General features: G+C 42.0%; 1 protein-coding gene across 1 annotated transcript in view; it reads right to left on the minus strand.

Annotated features, from left to right (window-relative positions):
- The window catches only part of RTEL1 (regulator of telomere elongation helicase 1), a gene marked incomplete in the record, with an annotated part of 4,697,248 nt that overhangs the window by 1,364,251 nt on the left and 3,312,142 nt on the right, over window positions 1–20,855 (minus strand).

The raw sequence follows: 20,855 nt of genomic DNA on the forward strand, positions 1-20,855 counted from the left end.
GCAGATCTGAGTATTGCCATTCAGATTCTAGACATGGCTATAGAATGCCTTGTGGTTGTCTTTGGAATCTTTGGCAATTTTGTTTTCGTAACTAGCTTTGGAAGATTTTATGAGGGATCTCAGCTTTCTGCTGAGGCTGGCGAGGGAGATTTTTGAATCCTGGGAGGTTGTTCTTTTCTGCAACAGTTTCTTCCTTCTGTTGTACAGCTTGCTTATGGCAAGAGACCACCAGATTGGCTTCCTTTTTTTTTTTTTTTTAGAGGACAGCGTCTTGGTTCTATTTGGGATGGCTCGGTCCATGTACAAGTGAATGTGCTCGTACAGCACCTTAGAGTAGGATGCAGCAGTTGAACTTCCAGTTCCCATATGCATGGGTGTCATGACGTTTGTTACTTCTGACTTGAGAAGTTGGCTTTGGAGAAGTTTTTTTTACGGAGGTTTCCTTAAAGGGGGGTGGGTGTGGGATGTGGATGTCAAGGGTGATTAGCTTATGGTCTGATCTGACCAACAAAGTGGTGACCACTGGTGTGGAGCATCGATCTCCCATGTTGGTAATGACCAGGTCTAGAATATTGGTACCCCTGGTGGGACTATGAATTAATTGCTCTATGGCATTGGAATTTATGAATTCCAAGAACCGTTGAGCAAAGGTGTTGGTACAGGAGTAGTTTTCCCAATTAATGGCAGGGTAGTTGAAATCACCCAGTATTAGGGTGTTTGGTTGTATCTTAATATTTTCCAGTATGTTTAGAAAGGTGTAGTGAGAATCTTGGGGGATGGTGGGGAATCTGTAGCAAGCAACAGTTTGTATTGCAGTCTTACCTAGTGTTAGTTGCACCTGGAGAATTTCAGATGCATTGTGTTGGGCAACCAGCCTGGAGGTGTGAATATCCATGATGAATACGGACACTCCTCCACCTTTAGTGCTTCGGTCCTGGTTTGGTGGCCAAAAAGTGTGGTATGAGTTGTAGAATGGTACTGCAGGGGTGCTGTGTGAAGCTTTGAACCAGGTCTCCGTTACTGCACAGATACCGATGCTCTCCATTTTTAGGAGAGCCTCGAAAGAGTGCATCTTGAGGTTTAGACTTCTAACACTAAGTACCATTACCTTCAGATTTTGCTTGCTTGTACCTGTTATGGTGGTAGTTTTGTCCTTTGAACCTTGCCTAAAAAAGGCACCTGATGGGTGACAAACAATATCAGATAAAAAGGGCCTGGCGTACAAATTATCTGATGCCATAAAAGCAAGTTAATGCTGCTCTCCAAAAACAGCAAAGAAAATCTGTAGAATAATGAGATATAGAGGCAGAAGTTTTTGCAGAAGAAAATATGAAATGTTTAATCCCTATATGTAAACACTTGGAAAGTATCACCTCAAAAGGTGTGTACTTCTGTAGCCATCAGCTTAATATCATAAACAAGTATAGTAATCTCAGAAACAATTCACAATATTTTTTCCTCTATCAATCTGAAACCAAAATGAAGATGAGACTAGAAAGCAGCTAATTTGCATAGTGTTGAGAAAAGAGGTTGAGGGCAGTAGGATTTTTTTTTAATAATGGAAATAGGCATCATATAAAAAGTTATTTGTATAGCTAACAAGACAGTCAGATGATACAAGGTATGCATGCTGTGGTGTGGGATTACAAACAAGATTTAATTCGCTGACAGCGCAAATTAATATACAATTCAGGGATGCTGAAATACTCAAAAATCTGAACTGCAACCCTAAACATTATAAAAGATGAATAACCTCCACGTGTTTGTGACACAAAATGTTATGTATTTCACTGAACTGTTTAGCCAAGAAGATCATCAGCAACAATTGTTAACATGGCATGGGACTGTGCAACCTTGCTGTTAATCATACGGTTTGATCACTGTGTGAAAAGCCCAGTAAATTCAGTTCTTGTGCGGGTTGTCTATTCATATAAACATAAATAAATAAAGTAAAGGCTATACCTCATTACATCAGCTGCACAGTAGCAAAGCCCTCCTTTCCACTGCCCACCTCAGGTATACCTTACAAGACTGGAAGTCCAAGAATTCTCTGACTGCCAACATCAAGAGAACAGTTCAGTATTAATAAACAAGACTAATACGTCAAAATACAGAGCTTTACTGTGAATTAAGTGGGGGAAGTTAAAGGGCTAGTAGGCCCCTTACAGACACATGGATACATATATGTGCACGTCTGATTCCAAGTTGCTCTGTTAACATGCAAACCAAGTGACCAAGAAACTTTGACACCCTAAGTGTTCTCTTCGTGGACCACTGCAATTACTTTACTGAAATAGGCTAATTGGGACTGATGTACAGTAGTTATTTTAGATTTTCTTGCTAGCAACCTAAATTTGTCCAACTGCACAGCATGTGTGCAGAGATCCTCATCAGGAAGCCACTGATAAACACCCACCTTCATGGTCATTAACATCAAGTAAAACAGGACTAATCTGAAAGTGCACAAAGTATGGACACACACACAAAAACAAGCAAAGTCACTAATTCCCAGCTATCAGAAAACAAACCGATCCCCATAATGTGTAATAGTTCAAAACAAATAGAAGTAAAATAAAAATAAGCAAAAAAGGTGGAAGATCTGCCCACGACTAAATAACCACCCACCCTGAAAAGTTGAAATAGGAAATGTGTGAAATAAACAAGTAAATAAAACCAATACCACACAGCATTACATTAAAATGAATACTACAAACCATTAGTGATTACTCAGAACACTGCAGAATTACACTGAATATATAACTTGTACATATCTCTTTCTGAATATTTATAACTTTACAATATATGAAAAAAATCAAAAGTTGCTCTTGCATGTAACTCAACAACTATCAGGTATATGTATAATTCATGCAGTTTTCTGTTAGTGGTCTTCTACAAACATGACAATTTACAAATAATTTCCTCAAAAATGTAGCTGTACAGCCAATACCCATGAGACAAAAACATGGCCATTACCCATAGCACATGGCTCAACAGGATTATTTTCCCTTTTACAAGAGAAGCAATACAAAAATATGTCACTAAACTCTCCTCCAGCTTTTCACTCTGTCTCTCCTCAACTAAGCCAAAAATCCAGCAGGAAATTCAAAGCATGTCATACCTCCAACAGAGCCATACCCCACTGATAATGGCTTGTGTCACTTTTCATAAACTGAAAATACAATCTCTTAAAGGACAACGGGTTATTCAAGCAGATTTCTCAACCTGCTGTCTCTTTTAGTCCCTATTAGTTGATACAGCCTCAAAAAATCAGAACCGCAGCTTTACAAAGTAATCCACTCAACTGATTTACCTCTTAGGCTTGCTACCTTTCAGTACTGTTTTGCTTTCACTTTGAAAACCAAGCTGAAAATCCTCTAGCTGGCTCTTAAATGATGATGTCACATCTGCCAGAGCTCTTGCTGTAGTTACAGGGACGTTTCCTCCCCCAAAATGATGTAAGCACTGTCTGATTTGCATGTGCTGCAGAAGAGCCAGTGGGCCTCCCACATTGTGATGTCAGAGCTGCCTTGCCCAGCCCCTTACACCGTATAAGGGTGAACAAAAGTCTCACTTCTGTTGTCTATAACAGATTTATGTGAAATATTTTGAAGGAGTTGCCAGTTCTGGGATTTGGGAGGCTGCATTTTTGAAGCTGGTAATCATTTTATTATAAATCTCTATAAAACTATAATGGCAAGTGCTAAGCAGCCGTCTTTTCTGGGCATGCATGCATGGCAATAGCTGGGATTGAATCCAAGTTTACATCTTTGTAGAGCAAACGGGCAAGTGTGTGTGTGTGTGTGTGTGTGTGTGTGTGTGTGAATTGAATGCAAGCAAGAGGCAAGTGTGTGAATGCAAGCTAGGGGCAAGTGTTTGTGTGTGTTTATAGTGTATCATTTGTTAGCTATTTAACCAAACAGAAGAAAGAATAAGTGGGAGTCTGATGCTTTGCACAGCAGTGATTATTCCCAGTCCTATGGAGCTTGGTTCTAAATTTGACAGGAGGAGTCCAACAAAAAAAGTCTCCCCCAAAAAATGCCAAATACTTCAAAAATAGAACACAAGAAACAAGAAACAAGAATGGCTTGTTTTTCAGCAACTTTCTGCCATTCTTGTTTCTTGTGTTCCAAAAAAAGTCTCCCACTGTAAGGAAGGAAAGGCTGACAAGAAAACAGTACATTAGTCTGGTCACCTGCTGTGAGTTGTCAATCACATGCAGATAGTGGGTCAAATTACCTTTATCTCTGACAGCTAGGGAAGATAGGTATGAAGGGGGAGGGAAGATACCTTGAAGAACTAGATTTCAGCCTTCACAAAAGAAATCAAGTTAGTATTTCTAAGAAGAAAGAGCAGTAAAATGCACTTTTCAATTCTGTTCTGTAGCATTTGCACTGCTTGTGTTTGAAGTAGTCTGAAAAAGGATAACATTTTAACCAAAAGTAGGTGACTATAACACAGCAGTGAATGCCTGTAAAATCAGTGCACTGACAGCAGCTTTAGGGAAAATGTGGCAGACATGATGCAATTTTTTGCATTGATGCATTCTGGGATACTTAGAGGCAGACTAAACAATCAATTATTTCAAGATGCCAGACCCCATGTGGTCAGAGTCAGAAACTGTGTATAAAAATATCTAAAAAGCTCTAGTCCCAGAGTGGTGTTAAAATATAGGAAATACCAAACCATGATGAAATAAACATGTTTTTTGAGTCTGTGGGTGCGGTTATCCTTTAACTGTTAGACCTGAAAAATGAATCTCTGTCTCCACCGCCTCGTTTATGTGAGTGGGGACATTTTCACCTCTTTTCACAGTCTCTTTGAGATAAATGGAGACGTTTTTAACTCCCTTCACACCTACTGTGTTTATTGTCTTTGCCACTGAAGTTTTGTTTCAACTGAAGTTTCAGGTGATTAATGAACTCCAACATAGCTAAGATTAATGAATCCAAGTTTTCACTTAAAAACTCACATATGATTTCTTTACCATACGGTATGGCACTTCATGACAAGTATGCTATTATTCTTTTAATAATTATAAAATGAGAGTCAAACTGTAGGTAATGACACAATTTACAAAAAAGAAAAAGGTGAATTTTGTATGAAGACCAAGATGAAAACTGATAAATCTTTGAATTACTACTGTGTTTGAGAAATGGATGTACAGACTGACTGTCAGCATCAGCAGTAATTTGCAAATGAGCATATTTCACTAGGTTCCATGCAGGTTACTGTGCACTCACTGTCCATCAGAAGCAAATGGCGAGCAATGCAAACAAGAGTAAAATCATTCTTGCATAGAAAATGAGACATTCTGAGCTAGATTTTATGATTAATGTAGTTGCAACCTAATAGTTTATAAAAGTATATATACAAATTAATTTGTCAGTATTTCTCTGCTTTCCATAGTTACCTAGATTAGGAAGATTTGTGCCAAAGGATCACTGAAAGTTACTAGGTTAATGGCCCTAGAGCCCTTTCAAGCCTAACCAAGTTCTGCCCTTGTTTCCACAATCAGCACATATTGCTCCTGTCTGAGAGACACAGGTGGAACTCCACGGGTGAATTTAAGGTTAACTCATCCAATCACCAAGATTGCGCTTGAAGAGGGTCAAAGATGTGCTCTGCTTGACATGAATTGGGAGTCTGCCCCACAAATGTGGTAACCTCTGGGAGACAAATCTGTCCCGCCAGCAGGTTTTGTTAATGTCCCATACCAGTTTAAGGTCTTTAGGGAGAGTAACCCATGAGCCATTGTACTTACAGATATGCAGCATTTCCAATAAAGCAGAATCAGATTCCCTTACATGCAAGGCAGAGACTGCCTCTGAGTAGTTTGTATGAAACGGAGTAAAGTGACAGCGATTTCAGACGATCCACATAGCACAGTTGCTGAAGACCTTGAATTCTCCTTGTGAGGAACTTGGGTAGAAAGAATGCCCTTCTTACATGGCGATGAAAGGTAAGGTTGCTGTCAACCTGTGTACCCAGGTCTCTTCACCACTGAGTGTGTGCTTAGGGGGTTTCTGTTGATGTGGTAGTTAGCCAGAACATCACTCTTACCGAAAGGAATGGTAATACATTTTTTGCACTGAGTTTAAGGCCATGAATTTGGCACCAATCATTTATTTGCATAAGACCCTTTTGTAGGATGTTGACATCAATTGGGGATTCTATAACCTCTCCCAGTTTGCAGTCATCAGCAAGTGTCAGCCACAGACCTTTAATTTTTTGCTCAACTTAAGGGAAATAGATTCCAAGCAGTAGAAGTCCCAGGACTGATCCCTGAGGAACACCACTGGTTACATGTCTGCTGTCGGAGGTGGATTCCCCTATTTTAACTGTATGGGTTCTATTGGTGAGCCAGTTAGTGACCCACCTAATGATGTAAAGGTTGATACCTAGCTGGGTGACTTTGCCAATAGTGCTTGAGTGGAGAATTGTGTCAAAAGCCTTGGCGAAGTCCAGGTAGGCTCTGGTGATTGTCTCGAAGAAGTCCACCAGGTCTAACAGGCATGTTCTCTCTTTATCAAATCCAAACTGAGTATGGTCAAATGTTTGGAGATTGATTATGGACCTTATCAAGAAAGATATAAGCAATGTATTCAACTCCCCTCCCATTTCCAACAGTATACATACTGACGTAATCTTACTAAGAAAGCCATCACCAACGATAAGAACTACTACTACACAAACCGCCCCCCCCCAGAAACACACTCAAACAACTCAAAGAAATTCTGGTATTCAATTCACCAAATCTTTCATCCAGGAAACCCCTCCTCCTCCCAACCTAGCCCTATAAACACTCCTCTCCAAACTGCTACTAACTTCAACTCGTATTTCATAGACCCCATTTGCAAACTAACCAGCCACCCAACTCCCAACACAAACAATACCCCACCCACCAACCCTCCCATAACTTCCAACACCTCCTCAGCCTTCTTCCTGAAAATTGTATCCACCAACTACATTAAATCCCTACTTCTTAAACTTAAGCTATGCTCTTCCTCAGCAGATGATCTCCCTCCACTCTTTCCCCAGAAAGCTGCCAGTTCAATAGCCTTACCCATCTCCATTCTCATTAACTGATCCATCAATGAGGGCAAAGTCCCAGCAATGTGGAAAACATTCTACACTCTACCCATCCAAAAGGTGGCAGCTCCGCCAAACTATCCAACTTTAGACCTATTGCAATTCTATCACCCCTCTCAATGATCCACGAAAAATGTGTTCACAAACAAATCCTACAATACCTCATACAAGACAACATAATCACCCCCACGCAACATGGCTTTCGCCTTAGTCACAGTACCTCTACTGCCCTCATCTCCTTTATCAACACCATCTCAAAAGCCAGAGACCAGAATAAACTAGTCTCCTGCCTCTTTCTTGACCTCTCAAAAGCTTTCAACACTCTCACCCCCTCCTCCATGATAAACTCTGAAATCAACCTCTCTACCTCTATCATCTCTTGGTTCTCTAGCTACTGCAGCAATCACTTCCAGTCTGTAAAATGGCTTTCTGCTATCTCCACAGAACGTCCCATAACCACGGGAGTTCTCCAAGGTTCAGTACTGGGCCCACTACTATTTAATATTTTTACCAATCAACTATCTACCTCCACTCCCCAGTCTTCTCTAGTGTAGTACGCTGATGACTCAACAGTCATCACCATAGCTGATACCCTCTCTGATCTACATACTATAACTCAGAACTCCTTTCTGTCTATTGAAAAATGGTTCAGCGAAAACCATCTAATCTTAAACACAAAAAAACCTAAACTCCTGCTTTTTGTCCCAAAATCAATGTATCATCTAAAACCTACTTTCTCTCTCTCTTCCTACAACAACACACCCATCACAGTAGAAACCCACACCAAACTACTCTGGGTCATTATACATGACCAGCTAAAATTTGACCTACATGTACTCAGTAAGAAAGAAAACACACAAAAACCTTGGACTCCTCTACAGGAACAAACACGTTTTATCTAGCAAAGCCTATCTACTACCAACCATTCTCTACATCTCTCAAGTACTCACCAACGTCCAAACCACCCTTCTCTCTAAATTAGAACCCACCTATAACAAGGTTGCTAAATTTGCTGCAGAACTCCCATAGCTTATAAAGTGCACTCTTTTTTTTAAACTAAAACTAACACAGCATTTCACTACCACAAAATATAACATTATCTTTAACTGTCAGTTGCCAGTAAGCAAGTCTGCCTGACGCATGTCTGCTTCATCAGTTTAGTTCAGTAAAGGATGTGGCTGAATGCATGTCACTGGAGTTCTCAAATGTCCATGATTTTGCCTCATAATTTTGCCCTGTCCCCCATAAATCTTGTATTTTTAAATAAACATCTGTAGAATACAATTCAGTGGATCATAAAAAGTTACTAGGCTACTGGCCCTGGGGCCCTTATAAGGCTAGCCAAGAGTTTAGCCCATGTACAGATAAATCAGCACCCACTGCCCCTGTCCAGCAGGGACATGGGTGGAATCCCAGGGATGTATTTCTTATTTCCTATCCAGTTATCCAGGTTGCGTTTAAAAAGGGGTAAAGAGGTACTCTGCTTGACATGGAGGGGGAGTCTATTCCACATATGGGGGAGCCTCTGGGGCACACATCTGTCCTGCCAGCAAGTACTACTGACGTCACAGACCAGGTTGAGACCATGTGTTCGGGGTTACTGGAGTACAGCTTGACTTGCGGATATGCAGCAGTCCCATCAAGGCAGGGTCCGAGATCGCCTTGTACGCCAGACAGAGGTCACCTCTATGAAACATTCTAGAGGGATAGGGCTTTTAGCCTATCTGTGTATGGAAGATTTTTGAGGCCCTGGATTCTCCTGGTGAGGAGCCTCTGTGGTGTCTCCAGCTGCTGCATGTGCTCTGCGAGGTACATACAGAATGGGGGCGTTGTACTCAATAATGGGCATTATAAGGTACAAATCGAATACAGGGATGTTATGACCTCCTCGTCCCTGGATGAGATACCCTTACTTATGAGGTGGGCCATGTAGAAAGCATTCCATACAATGGAAGCAACATGGTGGTCAAAAGTCAGGCTGCTATCAATCTGGGCGCCCAACCCCTCACGACTGACTGCGTGCACAGGACGTTATTAATGTGATAATTTGTGGGGACATCACTTTCCCCAAAGGGGATGATGATGCATTTTGTTGTATTCAGCCTGAGGCCATATCTCTGCCACCAGTCATCTGTTTGGGTGAGACCATCTTGGAGAATGTCCACGTCACTAGGGGAATTGATGACAGCGCTCAACTTGCAGTCTTCTGCAAACCTGGTCAGCCATAGCACACTGGTTTTGGCCTGCACCTCAGAAAAGTATATCCCAAATAACAGAGGTCCCAAGATCGAACCCTGGAGTATGCCACTTCATACAGGTCTGCTGCTTGAGGTGGCTTCCCCTATTTTGACCAGGTGGATTCTATCAGTGAGCCAGTTAGCTACCCATCTGGTAACATATGGATTGATGCCTAGTTGAGAGAGTTTATCTATTATGCCCGAGTGAGAAATAGTGTTGAAGGCTTTGGCCAGGTCAAGGTAGGGGGTGTGCACTCTCTCTTCCCCTCGTCTGGTGTCTGTCTCAAAAAAGTCAGCCAAACTGAGTGGGATTGAGTGTTTGGAGGCTCCCAATGTCTTTGTTAATGAGGCCCATTATAATCCGTTCCAAGGTCTTGCAAATCAGGCTATGTAGGCTGTTGGGTCTATAATTTCCCAGATCGGGGGACGCTCCACCCTTGTGTAAAGGGATGACAATGGCTGTCCTCCACTCAGCTGGGACAAAGCCAATACACTCAGGCTTTGGTTGAATAGGACGCCTAATGATACTGCAAGTTCCTGCCTGAGTTCATGTAGGATGCATCCTGGGATGTGATCAGGTCCCATGGAGGCTGTGTTTTTTGCCTTTGAGAGTAGTGATGACCTGATCCCTAGATATAAGGGGAAGGGGGGGGGCAAGTACTGGGAATTTCCTGATTTACAGATGGGACGGACAGAGGGGTGAAATTTTTGCTGAATCTGTCAGCCAACAAGTTTGCTATACCTATGTCATTTTCTATATGTGGTGTCCTTCACCACCAGTTCTGAACAGATCTGGGTGCTACCTTTGAGATTATGGACATATGTGAAGAAGGCCTTATGACTGTCAATCATAGATGTGGCCAATTTGGACTCAAAGTTTGCTTTGGAGGATTTCACTAGTGCTCTTATTTGCTTGTTTATGCTAAGGAGAGATTGTTTCCAATTGGCCACCTGCTCCTTCTTGGTCCTGGACAGCAATTTTTTTCTTTTGTTATAGAGTTTATTAATTGCAGATATCCACCAGACAGGTTTACTCTTCCTTGCAGAGGACGATTTAGTCCCGTCAGGTATTCCCAATTCCATGCATCTATATAAATGTTCATATAGTAATTTGGTATAGTTTTGGATACTGGTGTCAGTTCCTAGAGAGGGGGAGGGGCTGTGAATCTGTTTATACCATCCTGCAGGAGGCTGTAATCAGATCTGGAGAAGTTGTTTTTGTTTGACCCTAGCTAGAGGAGGGTTGGGGGAGATGGGGACTTCGTACATGACCGCTTTATGGTCAGATCTTAGGGAGGATGATACTCATGTTGGTTAATACAAAGTCCAAGATATTATCACCTCTTGTGGGGGTATCGACTAGCTGTTCCAAAGCATTTGCATTGACAAAATCAAGGAATATCTGGGCATTTGTGTTCTGGCATGAGTTCTTCCAGTCTATGTTTGGGTAGTTAAAGTCATCCAGAATCAGGGTAAAGGGTTGAATCTAGACAGATATGAAGAGGTCTAGATAGGCAGCTTGGACACTTTAAGTCAGATTTGGTGCCAGTAGCTAGCAATGATTTGTATAGGGGTCTTGTCAATGGTTAACTGCACCTGGAGTGTCTTCTGTGCGTCATACTATTTGACCAGCCTGGAAGTGTGCATGTCTTTAATATATATTGAAATTCCACCTCCTTTGGCTTTACTATCTACAGTTTGGGGTCTGAATGTATGATAGGATGAGTAACCAGGTATGGCTGGGGTACTCTCTGCAGCTTTGAACCAGGTTTCTGTGACTGCGCAGATATCAGCATTTTCAAGGGTTAAGAATGCTTGAAATGACTGCAGTTTCATATTTAGACTCCTGACGTTTAGCAGCATGACCTTTAATTTGGGTTTTGTTGAAATCTTTACGTTGACAGTTTTAAGCTCATCACTTTTTCTAAAAAAGGCAATATGGGGGAGGCAAGTGTATTTGTCAGAAACCTGATGCCCAAGTGAGATGCAGACCATCTCTGGCAAAGTACCGTGGTCTGCCAATCATATCTTCCCAGGTTGTCACGTACTGGATCCCTCTGGAATTACACCAGAAACTAAGACAATTGTTAAAAGTCAATCATTTTCTGTTTGTATTGAGACATCATTCTAGGTGATGGTAGAATGCTGCTTAAGACTAATCTTTAATACCAAACAGTAGCTGCACACATATGGTGTTTTTTTTTCTTCTTCAGAAAACGAATGATGAGGCAAAACCGATTCTATTAATTTTTTCTGAATTAGACTAATATTTAACACTTGTTTGTGATTCATGTGCAAAAAAACGTTGAGAGATGTGCACATCATGTGTAGTACTTCTTCAAACTTTTATCTTCACTGTGTATTTACTTAACTTTGTGTCAGCTAACTTTGGAAGAAGAAAGAGGGAGAAAGATGATGATTACCAAAAATGTTTAGAAGAAGAAAGAATTACATATTGAGAAGGAAAGTTGGTTGCTGGTAGAAGGCAAGAGCTAATACAGTCTTTTGTCTCTAGATAACGGGACTTCCACTGTAATTTGACTAGGTAAAACACCCATGTGCTGTCCATGGAATGCGAGGACAACAAGAGCTTGTAGTAGTTAATGGTATCCACCAAAGTCCATAGTAGTGGTGAGCATGCTGTAAGAAATAGCAGGATATGACAGTGCAGAGTTCCTTTCAAGATGTTCTATTACATGCACATGTGATGTGATTTTCTGTGCTGCACCCAGTAAATGCACAGCTTAGTAACAACACTGATGGCATGAGTGTCCATGATTGTTTCTTTCTACAATTGTTCAGGAGTCTGTTGCACATATCCTCCCTATTTTACACACTGTCTTTGCTAAGTATCCTTTCCACCGAGTGTGTTACTGATGTTTTTTTTCACAACCATTCAACTGCACTGGCATGTAACCTTGTATGACCATCACATATATACCATCACGTGTGTATATATAATAATATAATGCTCACTCAGGCAGTGTAAGCAGCATTACGTACTGTGCTATCTACAAATGGGCATGACTTGTCTTGGAAGTGTACACACACTGACATATCCTATCATGGGGACATTTCCATCTTTACCATGCCCTCTTCCTCTTAATTCATATCTGTGCACATTATCATCAGCACACTTTCCCTGCCCAGTCTAGCTTTCCTTGCAGTTGCCCTTGTTGTTTACTCCCCCCCTACCATTATTTTGTTCTGCAAAAAAGAAGTTATGTCATACCATAATGTTCTACCTGTGTTGTTGATCTTCATCCATTCATAACCAATGGGTTTCAGTTCTGAGCCCTCAAAACCGAGTCGGGCTTATACCAAGCTCGCACCAACCAAAAACACTAAAGCTAAGTTCTACCCACAATTCCCTTCTCCCTGTTACCTCAGATCAAGTTTGCCCTAATAAGGAAAGCAGAGGTGGTCGCTGAGCACAAACCTTAATCCAGGAAATGGACCCAAATATCCCCCATGAGTCTCTAGGAGGAGGAAGGATGGTGGGACGTGATGAATGGATGAAAATCAACACAGATGGAACATTATGGTAAGACATAACTTCTTTATCTGATGTTATTAATCTTCATTCCATTCATCACCGATGGGACAGAGTCCCCAGCTACTTATATCCATGGGTGGCCCTATGGAAGAACATTGAACCAAAGGGTGCCCTTCCCCTGGAGACCAGAGTTAACTTGCAATGAGTGATAAAGATATGGGGGGAAGCCCACGAAGCTGCTGCACTGACGTCGTCCATTTAAGCACTGGAGTGGAATGCCACAGAAGTTGCCACTGATCTGGTGGAGTGAGCTCTGACGTTTGGAGGAACAGACTTCCTTTCTTGGTTATAAATAAAAATTATACAGTCAGAATAACTGGTTTGATTTCCTGGTTGTTTTAGTACTGTCTAAGTAAAATCTCAATTGTCTGTGAACATCCAGTAAATGTAAATAATACTCTCCCTTGTTGAAAAAATTAGGAAAAAAAACACTGGCTGATCAATAGTCTGATTAATAGAGAGCTCAGAGATTACTTTGGGCAGGAAGGAAGGGTTGGTCTGCAGTGATACTTTGTCCTTGTGGAAAATCAAATAAGGATGCTTGGTACAAAGACTTTGGAGCTCGGAAATGTGTCTGGCCGAAGTAAAAGCCACCAGAAAAAGAGATTTCTAAGATAGAAACTTGATGTCACACGTGGCTGCTGGCTCGAAAGGGGCCCTGTCAAAGATTGAGGACTGCTTAACTGGAGGTCTTGAATGATAGATTCCTTTCAAAAAGGTTTGGCTCAGACGATGAGAGATAAGAGAGTCACCAAAACCATTATGAAAATTTGAAATGATAGCTAAATGAACACGAACAGTTGATACTGTGGCACCCTCCATAAAAGAAGTTAGACAGGTACTGCAGCATAGCAGAGATCGGTGCAGAAAAAGGATCTAGTTTTCTCTGTCTAGACCAAATAGAAAATCTTTTCCATTTGTCAGCATAAAGTTTTCTGGTGGAAGGTTTATGCAAAGCCAGAATAATGTCACGTACTGGAGAGGAAAGATTAACACTTCCTGGAAATTATCGGAAGTGGAAAAGCCGAGCAGTAAGCTTGAGACTGGACAAGTTCGGGTGGCTCAACCCCTTGAGAGTGAGAAATCAGATCTGGAGATGGATCTAAGGTCCACGGTCTGCAAAGTAGATGAGGCCAGAGAAAGGGGAACCATACCTGTCAGGGCCAATATGCTGCTATGTGGATCATTTTGCTTTTCAACCGAAGAGCTTTCTTCAGAAAGTACAGTTTTGTACCTACCATAATTTATTTTATTTTATTTATTTTACATTTGTTAACCGGGATGGTCCGACTGGATACATGTCCTTTTTCAGCGGAGGCCCAGGGAGAAAAGCTCCAACAGAGTTACATTGATAATTAGGTACAGTAAATGAGCTGAAAGAACTTAACAAAAACATAGGCTATTTACATACAAGTACAAGACTGCCATTACTATTTCTGAGATTACTACAAATGTAACATTAATAACATATTAGCAAGGACGGTAGGCAGTATAATGACATAGAGTTAGACAGGATACATATTTCTTTATCACAGTATACAAAGTACTAATCATCTTAGCTAGTTGTTTATGTTTTAGTTAATGGCACAGAGCTAGTCTGGGTTTGAGCAAGGACATAGCCAGTGTGACTTGAAGTGGAGTTTTAGACTATTTTTGAATTGACTTAGAGAAGTTGCAAGCGTGATGTTATTTGGGAGAGAGTTCCATATTTTACCAGTGGTGTTGACAAATGGCGTCACCACCTAGGTTGAGAGATTTAGTTGTTTGGACAAGGAGTCTGTTTGCTGAGCGAAGGCAGCTTAGATTGGAGTAGGGAGTCATTAAGTTTTTAGTGCTGGGGTATTCTCAGGTTGTTTAAGGATTTTGAAGGCCTCTATGAGTTGGGACTGGTGAAGAAGGTGTGGGAATTCTATCCATCCAAGCTTTTTCAGGTTAGTACAGTGGTGTGTTCTGTAGGGTAGGCCTGTAACGAACCTGGCAATGTGATTATAGCAGGATGAGAGCTTGGCCAGATCAGATTTGTTAAGGTGAGTGAGGACAGGAGAGGCATATAGTAGGGTAGAGAGAGGTGTGAGCGGGCTGTGGCTGCCCTGGCATTCGGGTAAGGAAGGCTTTAATTCTATATAGGGTCCCAAGTTTCTTGTTGACTGACTTAATGGCTTGGTTGATATGTATATCAAATCTGAGTTTATTGTCAATGTTTACTCCTAATAGCTTTGTATAGGTGTCTGGGGTGATGATGGTCCCATTATTGGATTTTATAGTGAAGTTTTCAGTCGGAAATCTATTGGTTGGGTAGAAGAGAAGTAACTTGGTTTTGTTTGGATTTAAGATCAGGAGATGGTTGGCAAGCCAGTTTTCGACTTTGGTGAAGCTATGTTGGGTGGTAGTTAGTAGATTTGCAAGAGAGGCATTGGAACATATTATAGTCGAGTCATCTGCATATTGAATGCAGGTGGCTTCAGGATGACTGTTTGGATGTCGTTTATGAAGACTGAAAAGAGGAGAGGTCCTAATATGGAACCTTGAGGAACTCCTATGGTATTTGGTAGTAGGCAGGAGAGCTTGTTTTGCCACATTACTGCTTGTTGTCTCCCAGTGAGTTAAGCTTGAAACCAGTCAAGGGCTGGAGTATCTAGATACAGGGTTTTTAAAGTATATAGAAGTAACTGATGGTTTACCATATCGAAGGCTTTCGATAGGTCCAGGAAGAGAGCGGAGGATATTTTTTTATTATTCCGGTTAAGATTAATGTTTTCAGTAAAAGAGAGGTGGGCAGTGGTTGTACTATGATGGGGTCTGAATCCATGTTGAGAGTCTGTGAGTAGTTTATTTTGGGTTAAATAGAGCATTAGTTGGTTGTACATGCATTTTTCCATAGTTTTGGCAAGTGGTGATAGTATGGCTATAGGTCTATAGTTGGATAGTTCTGTGGATGAACCTCCTTTGTGGAGTGGAATAACATAGGATATTTTCCAAATTGAGGGGATTGAGGCCTCGGTTATGGTTCTGTTAATTAGGATTGAGATAGGGTGGGCTACGACATCTGCAGCAATTTGCAGGTATTCAGCCGGCAGAAGATCGGCTGAAAGGGTGGTTGGCTTCAGTTTTTTCAAAAGGGATCTGATAAAGGATGTGGACACTGGCTGGAAGTTAAAAGAGAGTGGTGAGTCGGGTATAGTGTTTATAGAAGTGTGGGGAGGAGAAAGTTGGTTAGCTAATGACTGGATGGTTTCTGTGAAGAAAGTATTGAATGAATTGGCTATATCTTCTTGGCTCTTGTCAGATAATGTTCCTGGGGTCGGAGTAGTGGATTTGCCTGGTTGGAGAAGTTTATTTATGCCTGCCCAGTACTTTTGAGGATTATTCTGATGTTTATGTTGCAGATTGTAGAAGTAATTTTTCTTATCTAGTATGATGGCTTTTTTAGTCTCATTTCTAAGTTGTTGGAATTTGATACGATCTAGGGGTAGTTTGGTAGTCGCCATTTATCCCAGCTTTGTCTCTAGTTGTTATTTTAGTTTTGGTGTCTGTTGTTAGCCAGGGTGCTAGTTGAGTTTTAATTCTTATTGAGCGTTTAGGGGCATGCGAGTCAAGTATAGTAAGGAATGAATTGTTAAATGATGACACTGCCTCATCAAGGGGAAGGAACTTTAGTTTTGTCCAGTTACATGATTTGAGTTCAAGTTGAAATTTAGTTGGGTCAAAGTTTTTCTTGGATCTGATAGACCTATAAATAGGTAAGCTTGTACAATTAATTTTGTCTTTCATGATGTATGTGAGCAGGTGATCACTAAGATCATTAGGGAGAGTTCCAGACTTATGGATAAATGTAATGTAGATGTTCGAGTATAAATGTAGATGTTCGAGTATACACCCTGCTGCAGTCATCACACTTGGGTTATCCTGCCGTCAGGCGGTCCCGCAGTCGGCCAGAATTCCAAAGTCTTGGTCCGGCGTCGGTTGCTGTCGCTTCTTCCCTGACGTCAGTGCGCCAGGGGTATATATAATGCATCCAACACCATTTTCTTCAGTTTTTCTTGCCCCAGATGTCAGGTGCCCCCAAAAAGGTGGTCAATAATTAGTACCAAATTAAGAAATTTTTGCACCAACACAAAATCCCTCCAGCTATAAGCAAATACATCAGGAAGGTATTGTAAAGATTTAGCCAGTTAAATCAGAGGGGATGGAGGGAGGGTAACCTGGACTGCAGCAGGGTGTACACTCGAACATCTACATTTATGGTAGGTACAAAAATGTACTATGTTCATTGTGTTACCCTGGTGCAGTCATCACACTTGGGTAGAATCCCAAAGCTATGGATGGGTGGAGGAGTTATAGAGGGTTAGAGGAGGCTAGAAGGCCCTGCAGAACTGCAGTGGCAAAGCCAGCCCTAGTCTTAGAGTAAAGTGGTAAGTGATAGTGTTTGGTAAAGGTGTGTACTGAACTCCAAGTTGCAGCTTCCAAAATCTCCTTGGTTGGTACCCCCTGAGGAAGGCTGTAGATGTAGCTGTTGCCCTCGTAGAGTGGGGCCTAATGGTAGCAGGAACTGGTTTTCCATAATGGGTATAGCAAAAATGAATGCAATGTCCTATCCATTTGGAAATGGTTTGTTTTGATATAGCCTTCCCTTGTGAAGCTGTAGCATAGGATACAAACAGCTGGTCAGATTTTCTGAAAGCCTTAGTTTTATCCAAGTAGTAGCGAAGTTGCCTGTGAATGTCCAAGGAATGCAGGAGTCTTTCTCCTTTGTTCTGTGAATTTGGGAAGAATGTGGGTAAGTGAATGATTTGATTTAAAGACGCACTGGAAACTACCTTAGGCATGAAGGAAGGATTAGTTCGTAGAGAAACTCTGTCTTGATGGAAAATGAGGAAAGGTTCCACTGCCATTAGTGCCTGCAGCTCTGAGACTCTTCTAGCTGAAGTTATTGCTAGCAGCAGGGCAGTCTTCCATGATAGGAAATGTAGATCTGCAGAGAAAGCTGGTTCAAAGGGAGGTAGCGTAAGTTTTTCCAGAACAAAATTGAGGTCCCATGTTGGTGTAGGTGCTCTCCTGGGGGGGCCTAATGTTTTCTGCCCCTCTGAGGAACTGCCTTAGAAGTGGATGCGAAAATAAGGGTGCTTCTGTGTTGCAGTGGGCTGAAATAGCTGATGCGTGGATTTTAATGGAAGAAAAAGAAAGTCCTTTGTGCAACATGTCAGTTAAATACTGTAGAATCTGAGGCAGGTGAGGCTGAAGTGTGTTTTGGCCTTTAGTTTGGTTCCAAGCACAAAACCTTTTCCATTTGTCCGCATAGGCCTTCCTGGTGCTGGGCCTCCTAGCTTCCAGAATAACATCCTAACTGCTTGGGAAAGAGGAGCTGGCTGGATGTTTAAGAGATTTTCCATGCAGCCAGATTTAAGGTTTTTAGCTGGCTGTGAAGAATCTGATTGTTTTGCTGTGTGAGCAAATGGGCAGTTTGTGGTAAAATCCAAGGTGGGCCCTGGGCCATATTCCTCAATAGTGGGTACCAGTGCTGGCGTGGCCAGTCTGGGGCTATGAGTATCAGTCGTGGTCTCTCCTTTCTGACTTTCAGAAGCACCTTTGTGAGGAGAGGCAATGGAGAGAAGGCATATACTGTCAGGTTTTTCCAGCTGAATGAGAGTGCGTCCACTTTCCAAGCTTGATGGTGAAGTGTCCTTGTACAAAATTTTGTTAGTTGATAGATTTGAGGACTGGCAAACAGGTCTATGTCTGGAAGGCCCCATTTTTGAGTTATCTTTGCAAATACTTGTGGATCCAGTTTCCACTTGTGGGGATCCATGATGTTTCTGCTGAGGTCGTCTGCCAATGTGTTCTTTTGTCCTGGCAGGAATTGAGCTTGTAAGTGAACTTGGTAAGCCAGAGCTGTGTTCCACAAGGTCATTGCTTGCCTGCATAGAGGGTAGGAGTGTGTACCCCCTTGTTTGTTTATGTACCACATTACTGTGGTGTTGTCCGTCCTTATTGTGCGTTGTCCTGGATGTAATAGATTTTTGAAGGCTGTCAGAGCATTCTGTACAGCTAGCATCTCTTTTTGATTGATGTGCAGATTCCTTTGATCTGCAGACCATACATATGAACGCACTGTCCTGCCATGTGTGCCCCCCAGGCGTAGTCCGATGCATCTGTTGTCACAGTTTGCCTGGCTGGGGGCAAGGTGAAAGGCTGACCCTTGTTGAGGTGACATGCCAGTGACCACCATAGAAACTCCTGTTGTAGGCAAGGAATGAGAGATATCATTGTGTCCAAGCTGTGGCTGTGTTGAGACCATACGCTTTTTAGGTACCACTGTAATTTCCTCATATGCAGCTTTGCAAATGGTATTAGTAGTATGCAAGATGCCATGAAGCCCAAGGCCTGAGAATTTTTCTTGCAGGTAGTTGGGTCTTTGTTGCCATTGTTTTGAAATATTGAGTCAGTTGTTTGTCTGGCGTCAGATAAGCCTTCTGGGCCATTGTATTCAAGCTGGCACCCAGGAATGTTATATTTTGTGAGGGTACTAGTTTTGATTTCTTTTCATTTACTGTGTACCCCAGGCAACTTAGAAGATGTTTTACAAAAGCCAGATGTTGTAAGAGGATGTCCTTGCTTTCTGCTTGGATGAGGCAGTCGTCCAGGTATGGGTATATTTGAATTCCTCTTTGTCTGCAGTATGCAATTACTGGTGCCAGGCATTTTGTGAAGACCCTGGGCGCAGTAGATAAGCCAAAGGGCAGTGCAGAGAATTGGTAATGGGTTGAACCTGCAATGAAGCGGAGGTATCTTCTGCAACTTTGTCTGATAGGGACATGCAGGTATGCCTCCTTGAGGTCCAACGTTACTAGCCATGCTTTCTTGCCCAACATGGGAAGAAGCTGCTGTAGTGTTAGCATCTTGAATTTGGGTACTTGTAAGAAGGTGTTTAGAATTGAAAGGTCCAGAATTGGTCTCCAAGCATTGTCCTTTCTGGGAACTAGAAAAAGACTTGAGTAAATTCCTTGGCCTTGCTCTCGAGTAGGTACCAGTTGAATGGCTCTCACGTCCATGAGAGCTGTAATTTGTCTTTGTGCCTCTGCCCATGGATTTTGTGGCAGGTTTGGCATTCCTCTTTTCATTGGCAAGGTGTGAAAATGGAATCTGTATCCTCGTGAAATTATGTCTAGGACCCATTTGTCCTTTGTGACAATGTGCCAGTTGTCTGAAAAAACCAAGAGAGTGTTGCTTGGCCAGATGAGGTGCAAGTCATTGAGTTTGCCTTCTGGTAGTTTGGGACCTCTCTTCTCCTTCCTTCTGTTCTGCAGTGCCCCATTGTCGAGGTTTGTACTGGGCTTGTGGTTGTCCTCTGCCTCTTGGACGTCTGTATTTACCCCTCTGTGGCCTGTCAGTAGCTGGAAAGGAACAATTTTTTGTTGGCCAATTTCTGCTGAAGCAAGGGGGCTGTACCTGTAGGAAATCTTTGACTGTCTGCATAGATTTTGCCTTATCCTCCATTTTCTTTAAGACGACTTCTGCTTTAACTCCAAAAAAAACATCCTGCTGTAAGGGAGCATCTAGAAGCTTTGCTTTAACAGGATCAGGCAGACTTTGTTCCTTTAACCAAGCATGCCTAAGTATAACAGACCCAGTGATACCTGCTCTGCAGGAAGCCTCCAAAGAATCAAACCCACATTGTAAAGTATGTTTGCCCACCTGTTCAGTTGCATGCAACAGATCCTGCATTTCTTTCAATTCAGACTGTTGAGGGAGTGTGCTCATTTTTGTTTTAACTGAAACATTAGAAATTGCTGATATTTTAGCATGTGAAACTGGCAATTTAGTGCCCTCATAGCTAGAGTGGCTGAGGTGTAAACCTTTTCCCCCCACCTGTCTAGTGCTCTGGAGTCCCTTTCAGAGGGTACAGGATTTTTTGCCATAGAAGCCTTAGCCCCTTTGGGACCCTGGGAGATGGTCTCTGGATCACCAACAGGACT

Source organism: Protopterus annectens, chromosome 14.part0, assembly GCF_019279795.1.
Source record: "Protopterus annectens isolate FY-2018-M chromosome 14.part0, PAN1.0, whole genome shotgun sequence".
Classification (NCBI taxonomy): Eukaryota; Metazoa; Chordata; order Ceratodontiformes; family Protopteridae; genus Protopterus; species Protopterus annectens.